This window comes from Oncorhynchus tshawytscha, unplaced genomic scaffold (genome assembly GCF_018296145.1).
Source record: "Oncorhynchus tshawytscha isolate Ot180627B unplaced genomic scaffold, Otsh_v2.0 Un_contig_4556_pilon_pilon, whole genome shotgun sequence".
In the NCBI taxonomy this organism is placed as follows: domain Eukaryota; kingdom Metazoa; phylum Chordata; class Actinopteri; order Salmoniformes; family Salmonidae; genus Oncorhynchus; species Oncorhynchus tshawytscha.
In genome coordinates this window covers 102,518-111,278 of record NW_024609635.1, presented here as the reverse complement: position 1 = coordinate 111,278, position 8,761 = coordinate 102,518, and the positions used below count along the sequence as shown (strand labels likewise).

At 45.7% G+C, this 8,761-nt stretch overlaps 1 pseudogene; it reads left to right on the top strand.

Moving 5' to 3' along the window:
- The first annotated feature begins 707 nt into the window (after nucleotides 1–707).
- Nucleotides 708–8,152, top strand: LOC112266341 (annotated as a pseudogene).
- Nucleotides 8,153–8,761: the final 609 nt, after the last annotated feature.

The following is an 8,761-nucleotide window of genomic DNA, read 5'->3' as shown; positions in this document are numbered from 1 at the left end:
AGACAGGCCGACAGACAGGCCGACAGACAGGCCGACAGACAGGCCGACAGACAGACAGACAGACAGACAGACAGACAGACAGACAGACAGACAGACAGACAGACAGACAGACAGACAGACAGACAGACAGACAGACAGACAGACAGACAGACAGACAGTTTGTATTGCTCCTATGGAATTGTGATGTTGGTAATGAAGAGATAACATTGTAAATACACTGACAATGGCATTCGCAGAACCACAGTAGAGTACTATGAGTAAAGACTTATGCAATGACATACAGAGGATGTGTGTGTTTTAAAAACTTGTGAAATAAAAAATATTAGATATTTGATATACTGTAGGATCATTGAGACACATTTTAGCAAAGCTGCATTTCACCATTTGGGTGATGGTGGGTGGTCAGATGTTTGTAAATCATGTGGTTGTGTTAGTGGGCCTGAGGAAGCACATCCCAGCACTTAATCATGAGATGTGATGTATTATATATATTATTTTCAGATAGCACAAATGTTAAATAGAGTACTACAAAAAATATACAAAGTGCACAAAGAAGATGTTCAGACAGTACAGATAATATAGGAGAGGAACATCCAGTCCTCATCTATATGCATTTATGCCTACTCTCCAACATAGTGAAGGCCATCGTTTTCCTCCTGAGCACGGAGACGCCATGCAAAATTTTGGAGTCCTGGTGTGGAATTTCGGAAGAGCAGGGTGGCAGGGTGGGATGGGAGGTGACGGGGATTGACGGGTGGGCGACGCCACCCCCACCCTCCACCCTCCCCCACGCGTGCACTCATGGATGGTCACACAATGTGACAGTAGCGATGGCTGGGCACGGGACGCAGCCGCTGCGCTTTGCGGGACCCCATCTCCAGGTTCCAAACGCGCCCTTAGACTAGCATCGCTTTGCTCACCCTCGCGCTGACTCTCTCTCTCTCTCTCTCTCTCTCTCTTGTTCGCTCTCTTTCTCTCGCGCACGCCTGACCTCGAACCCCGCGGGAGAAAAGAAGAGAACGCAGATCGCGACGCTTCCGGGAAAACGTTTTTGGCCGGCCGCTTTCAAAGGAGATTGGTAAGCTGTCAGAGCTGGGGAGTGAGAGGGAAGGGGAGGGATCTTTCTACCTGGGAAAGTCTGTAGGATTTTCCAAGCCTTTCAAAATAGGGATAGCTTCAGTGACCACCGGATATTACTTCAAGTGGCCAAGGCTTAGGGAGTCTGTCCATCCACCCTGTCCTTACGCTTATTTGGGAACGCCAAGTAGACACTTTTACGCTCACCAATTCCAATGCGAGTGATGTTGACTTGACTTAGCCTGCAATCAATTAGTGTATCAATAGGTATTCTGTTAGGATATCTACTGCCTAAGGTTTATATATTTAAATAACTTGGGTCAGTGTGGTCAAAGAGTTAAATGGTGCGGCCGCTGGAACACAATGCCGCTGATCCCCGTCAATAGCCAGTGCCAAGGAGCACAATGCGCGTCTGGCAGCTTCTCTATTGTCACAGGTGACAGACGGTATTTCATCAAAACCTCAAAAGGATCAACACATATACTGTGCAGCTCGACACATACTGTCATTATAGAGGGGTATTGCACCACTTTGATACCAGCGCGTTATTGAGTAGGCTAGGCCAGGCATAACGACCATGGAGTCATCTATTGAAATGAATATTGAACTGTAGAAGGCCAGTGATATGAGTTGAGCTAGTATGGGCTACATTCAGCAACAATGCACCATAAAATCGATAGATTGGGATACTGTGGTAACCATAGTAATCATAGATTTGACAGTAACAGCCTGCCTGTGTTTTAACATGGGGAAAATAGGTCCTTGTTTTCAAAGTTTGTAAAACCACTTCATGTCCAAACAGGAGTTTGTAACAGGTAGAGTAATGCAGCGGGGATCTGTTGTTGTTGTTGTTGTTGTATCTATGCATTGGTGATATAAAGCCCTCTGTAAATGCATATCAGTCGATCTGGGGCAAATATTTCCCCTCATCAGCAGTTCTGTGTTCTGATGATCCGAGCATTCCTCCCAGTACTCATTCAGACTGCCACAGATGGCCAGCCATTGTAACCCGCTTGCCCAGCAACACACAGACAGGCCTATGGATGGATTGTATACATTCCTCAATTAAATCTGCCTTTCAAAACAAAACACATATGTCTATCAATGCTGTGGCATTCATAGGGTTCATGGTTCCATGTAGTCTGTCCAATTAGAAACACCCAAGTCACCTATTTCAGAGAAATAGACATTTTGTGGGAAGATGATGTAGGTTTTTGACTTTGAAGACATGATTATTGGTGGCCAGTAGGCTTGTAGCCAGTTTAAAAAGATTTGAGTTTTCCACTCATCTCCGAAGTGTCTATATCGTAAGTTGCATGGACAATAGGCATACAAAAGAATGGTTAATTAGGGTATTTGGGTAATGTGAGCATATTTAAATGACATTATAATTGTAATTCATAACTGATATGATTTGTTTTTTGCTTCCAGGTATTGTATTTCTTTTGAACCACTAGTCGATGGATTTATCACTGACAATACAACAACATTTTAGTAAGTCCACCGTCTGTCACTACTTTGGGTGCTTTTTTGTGTCATTGGACATCTGGTCCTTTTTTCATCTGCTTTGCAATGTGTTTAAAAGGGCACTAGATTCTCAATTGTAGCTGATTTGAAATAGATACAACTGTAAAATGTCAGCACTGGGAAAAACGTTCCTTTGAATTGCTGCTAATGATTCCAGTAGGCCTGTAAGAAGCACAATGGTGGTGCTCAGGATGTTTTATTGCCACGTTTAACCTCAGTCTCCAGTACTGTGATTAGAGAATGTATTAGAGAAGTATGTGGCCGGTCGAGAGTGAAAGTGATCAAGGCAGCTTGTTAGTCCCGTATGACTGACTCGATGGCGTCCATCCTGTGTCTGAGGGTGGTTGTTCGGTGGTCTCCACAGCTGTTCTGGGCTGTGCTGAGTGGGTTGCCACATTACAGAACCTCCAGATAGAAATATATTAGAACAGATATGTATCCTTTACGTAGAACAAGGAATCATGCCGCCTCCTAAATGCAACCCTGCTGCCTCCTTCTGTGCCAAACGCATTGGCTTTGACTGAGAGATTGTGTGACTTCACTGAGTGATGTCGGGAGCAGAAAGTACATAGGATGGATACAATGTGTGTGCATAATATGACAGTAATCTTTTGTAATATTTTGGCTTCAAACCAGAGGTCAATGTTTGTTTTGGTTTCTGAACCTGTACATTTTCATTCAAAGTTTTTATTCCCCTCTTCTCTCATGTCCCCCTCTCTCATTTTCCCACCTCCCTTTCTTATTTTCTTACCCTCTCAGTTGTTACTCACCCGTGCTTGTGCTCCCCCTCTCCCTAGCCTATGCTCTCTCATTCTGTGTGTGTTCTCTCCCCACCTCTCTCTTCCCTCTCATCCCCAGTCGGTGCCTACACAGCCCTATTTCCTCTCTGTTGCTCCCACCTATCTCCAGCTTTCCCCCACCTCTTTATCTGCACCTCTCTCCTGCTTCACCCAACCTCTCTCCTCCAGCCTCTCCCCCAGCCTCTCCCCACCTCTCTCCCCCAGCCATTCCCCCCAGCCTCTCCCCACCCGGGCCTCACCCAGTTGCTACTCATCCCAGGCTGTGCTCTCTCTCCCCAGGCTAGAAATCGTGTGAAGCATGGGTGACTGGAGCTTTCTGGGGCGGCTGCTGGAGAACGCTCAAGAACACTCCACCGTGATTGGCAAGGTGCCTGATTGATCGATTGATACATTTATACAGTTATTTGATTGATTGACCCTTTTATTCCTGTGGTATATAGCCCCTTATTCCATCTTATGTGGCGTTATGTCCCTTGTGTCCAGGTGTGGCTGACAGTCCTCTTCATCTTTCGTATCCTGGTCCTGGGGGCGGCTGCGGAGGATGTGTGGGGTGACGAGCAGTCGGACTTCACCTGCAACACGCAGCAGCCCGGTTGCGAGAACGTGTGCTACGACGAAGCCTTCCCCATCTCGCACATCCGCTTCTGGGTGCTGCAGATTATCTTCGTGTCCACGCCCACCTTGATCTACCTGGGACACGTGCTGCACATTGTCCGCATGGAGGAGAAACACCGGGAGAAGGAGGAGGAGCAGCGGAAGGCCAGCCGGCACCAGGAGGAGAGAGACCCTCTGTACAGGAACGGCGGAGGAGGAGGGAAAAAGGAGAAGCCCCAATCAGAGACGAGCACGGTAAAATCCGCATCCGGGGGGCTCTCCTGCGCACATACGTGTTCAACATCATCTTCAAGACGCTGTTCGAAGTGGGCTTCATCCTGGGTCAGTACTTCCTGTATGGCTTCCAGCTCAGCCCCCTGTATAAGTGTGGTCGCTGGCCCTGCCCCAACACGGTTGACTGCTTCATCTCACGCCCCACAGAGAAGACCATCTTCATCATCTTCATGCTGGTGGTAGCCTGCGTCTCCCTGCTACTCAACCTGCTGGAGATATACCACCTGGGATGGAAGAAGGTGAAGCAGGGGGTCAGCAACGAGTTTGCGCCCGACCGAACGGTGCTCCCCCTGGCCAAAGACGAGGCGGTGGAGTCCAACATGATCCAGGAGGTGATCGCCCACCCGGCCCTCAACTGCCTGCCCACGTATGGTGGCGTGAACGTGGTGTACCTGCCCAACGAGCAGGCAAATGCCACGACCGCTATATCCGAGCAGCAGGCAGCGGCGGCGGAACTCAAGATGGACCCTTTCCATGAAGACTTCCTGCTGGAGGCTCCTCCCACATCCTTCTACAACAGCGAGGGCAGTGGCCAGCAGTCCATGGAGCAGAACTGGGCCAACATGGCCATGGAGCTGCATACTCTGGACGCTGCCAAGTCCTCCTCCTACCCTCCTCCTCCCTCCTACCCTTCTCCGCCACCCTCCTCCTCCTCCCCCACCTCCTCTGACCAGGAGCAGTCACCCCCTCAACCGGACACTGCCCCTCTTATCCCCGACTCCCGCTCCTCCACCCTCCCGCTGGGGGAATCGAGAAGGGGTGAGGAGCACCAGCAGCAGGAAGAAGAGGAAGCGGAGGCGGCGCTGCCACTGACGCACGTTGATGATGTCACGGTGACCCGGGTGGAGATGCACGAGCCGCCCATTTTCATAGCGGCGGACGCCCGCAGGCTGAGCAGGGCCAGCAAGACCAGCAGTGTCCGAGCCCGGCCCGACGACCTTGCCGTGTAACACATACACACACACACACACTCTCACACACCTTCACACAATCACATACAAACACATGCAGACCCCTATCCACCACCGCACCCCAACGCCTCTGGGTTCTATACATTTTATATCTTTGAGGCTCAGGTGTCAAATATTGTGTGAAATACAGAGGCGATGTGGGAGAGGGGGGAGGGGGGGCTCTGGAGTTGAGATGCTCCTGACATTACTCTCTACAGAAGTTGCGTTATCTGGAGATGCATTCGGTGAGGTGAGGCATAGCTTAGTGCTTCAACGTTATGAGGTGCCAACACGTATGTGGAGAGGGAACACACACATTCACTGTTTGCAGCTCAGATGCCATGAAAGGATAAGAGATATTGGACTAACTCGTTTGGGACATTAGCAACATTTCGGATGAATATAATTCTGCTGTTTTCTTTATTCTTTGATGGTAGACATCAGAAGAGGGTTTGCGCTTTCGTTTATTTTTTTCTCTCCCCCGTTTCTTTTTCTTTTCTTGTGATGGACCCTTTAAGATGAAGCCGATGTGTCCTACTGTCTCTTCCTGGTGTCTGTCTGTCTGTTCCATGCTCACCCTTCCTATTAAGCTGAATGAAGAGAGGGACGCTCTGACAGTATGGTGGAGTGGAGAGAGACGGGGATAGGGTACCTGGGTGGCACTTTATTCAAAATGACTTGCTATTTACTTACAAATGACATGTTAATCACACAATAATACCTTGTGAATTACTTGTAAAACAAGCACGACTAGGCACATTTTGGTACCAGGTAATTAACATTGAAGTACCCTCTGATAATATGTAACATACCAGTAAATACCAGGTTAATACCAGTGCATAAGGTAACGTCCTACCGGTTACTGTCGTGTGTAGCCATACTAGTGTGAAGCTTCAACCCATGTTACCACCTCGATCCCAACCTAAGGCTTGGTCTTTAGGCTTCACAGGCTTTGTGTGTGTGTGTTTCTGTCTGTGTGTGTGTGTGTTTCTGTACGTTTCTCTGTGTGTGTGTGTGTGTGTGTGTGTGTGTGTGTGTGTGTGTGTGTGTGTGTGTGTGTGTGTGTGTGTGTGTGTGTGTGTGTGTGTGTGTGTGTGCGCGCAATAGATTTATTATAGAGTCTTGTTTCAATGTCTACAACAACATTTTGGCAGTTACATCAGGGTAAATAATATATATATGTAAATATATTACATAGTACATATAGGGTATGTTATACATATAGAATTATCACTTATAAAGAACCCTTACTGATGCTTGTGTTTGCAGTGTGTTAAAGAAGTGTGTGTCCTCATCGTAAAGAAATTCAGCAGATTTAAGACTGTAGGCCCCCACTGGTAGTCAGTATGGGAAGTTTCAGTATAATGCTTAGAGAGAGTAGGCAATAGAATTGCTAGAAGATAGATAGATAAAGAGTATTATTTAAGGCAATGACATTTCATTCTTTGTTACTGAGTCATAATAGCAACATCAATAGGAATGTGCATTTGCGTATCATTTTCTTAAACTCCTGCCAGTTTTTTAAATCAGAAAATGGCTCTTAACATGCAGTTGTATTTCTTTTAAGCTTCCTGTTTTTTCTCTCTCCAAATTAATGAATTCTATTGTCATCTAACATTCAGGAAAAAATCATAGCTATCGAACAATGTTTTGGACAAATCTCTTTTGCATTTTGTACCTCTTTATGTTTTGAACAACGGTATATTCTGTTACTGTGAAACTACAACTCACTACTACTGACTCCCTCAAGCACTTGACCTTTGACCTTGTTATGATGAAATCATATGTTATCATTCCACCACCACCTGGGGTTATTACCATAAAGCAACAAGAAGCAGGGGGCACTTCAATTTTGCTATTTAAAGTAAGAACAGAAAGTTGTGATTCTTACATTTCAACAATGTAGATAGGCTGTTTGTTCCCATTTCTCTCTCTATCTCCCCCTCCTTTACCCTCACACTCGTCCTTTCTTCCTTCCTTCCTTTCTTTTCTCTCTTTCTATTATTCTCTCTCTCTCTCTCTACACACACACACACACACACAAACTCTACATTGGGGTACATCTTGGGATAGAGGGTTTAGACCGAGGCTGTAAATGGGCTGTTGCTGTGCTCTGCTGTATGATGTGTTAAAATGCTTAGAGAATCAGGTCTGCTGCTTGTTGCGTTGCCACACACACAGAATCCAAGTGCCTCACAAATTGTTTACATACCATGCACATACAGTATGTTAAAAAAAAAGCCACCAGGTGATGGGATCGAGCTGTGACATTGTAATCCAAAAAAAACGCTGTCCACCAAAGAGAGAAAATCTAAAAGGGCCACCAATAGAACTCTGTTAAGAGTTGTTGAAAACAGGTTACGGTTCTGTTAACTCATCATTTCTGTTTATAACCTTGCCATTTCGGTTGTTTAAAGTTGACACTTTAGCATGTAGATAATGATCTCGACAGTTAAGACAGAATGGTGTTCTAAGATCAAATAACAAAGGACATCTCAAAAAGAGGATGTCTCAATATTTTATAAGTATTTATTTTTATGAGAGAATTACCAGATTACCAATTACAAAAAAATTGATTTTGAAAAAAATATTGCTACTTTGTTGATTTTTTTGTCAAAAAAATACAGGAGAGGTGTTTGGCTAGGTTAAAGTTATACTCCATTGTTGTGTCAGGCACCCCCCCTGACATTTTGTTGGACTTTTGGAATCTCTGGCGTGGAGTGAGATTTCATTGGCCAGTGAGGCAGGGAAGGAGATTTAGATATGCTCAGACCAGATACCCCATTGTGAAATCACTGTCTATGAAGAGAAGTGCCTTACGTCTGAACTTTTGTAAGAACATGTTGATGTAAATGTTAATTTACCTCAAATGTTTACAAAACTGTTAATGAATAAACTTTTTGTACCATATCTAACTTGTCGCCTGGGGGTTTTGTTTGGTGAAATAAAATATGTACTTTGGCTTCTCACAATGCATAAAGAGAGAAAAAGTTATGCTTTTTGAGGACATGGGGGTATGAAGGTAGGTAGGGGAGGTAGGGGGAGACAAAGTGAGAGGAAAGGAAGGGGTGGGGGAGAGAGGAGAAGGGAGTGAGAGGTTGGGAAGACACACAGGCACATGGTTTTCACACTGTGATGAGGAACGTCCATCAAAATGTAATTTAGTTTCCTTTATAACATGCAACTATAGCTAGCCTATCTGACAGGCTGTAACCAACACCAATGGGGAACAGTTGGGTGTGTTAGTGAAAGTCAAGATATCTCAGTCACTTTCAGTACTTAGCCCTTACTGGTTCAGTATTCACAGAGATAAAAAAAATACAATTTGGGGAGGGGCCTGAGGGAAGTGTAGGGGTGAAATGGATCACAATCTTGGAGAATTGGGGACGTCTGGAGTGAATTTGGTGGATTGAAGAAAAGATAGTGGGCGAAGTCTTGGACTAGGAGAGGGAGATCTTAGTCCTTGGAAGAGTACAGACAGCATATTCCATCCTTAGCTCTCCCTCTCTTCCTTCCCAT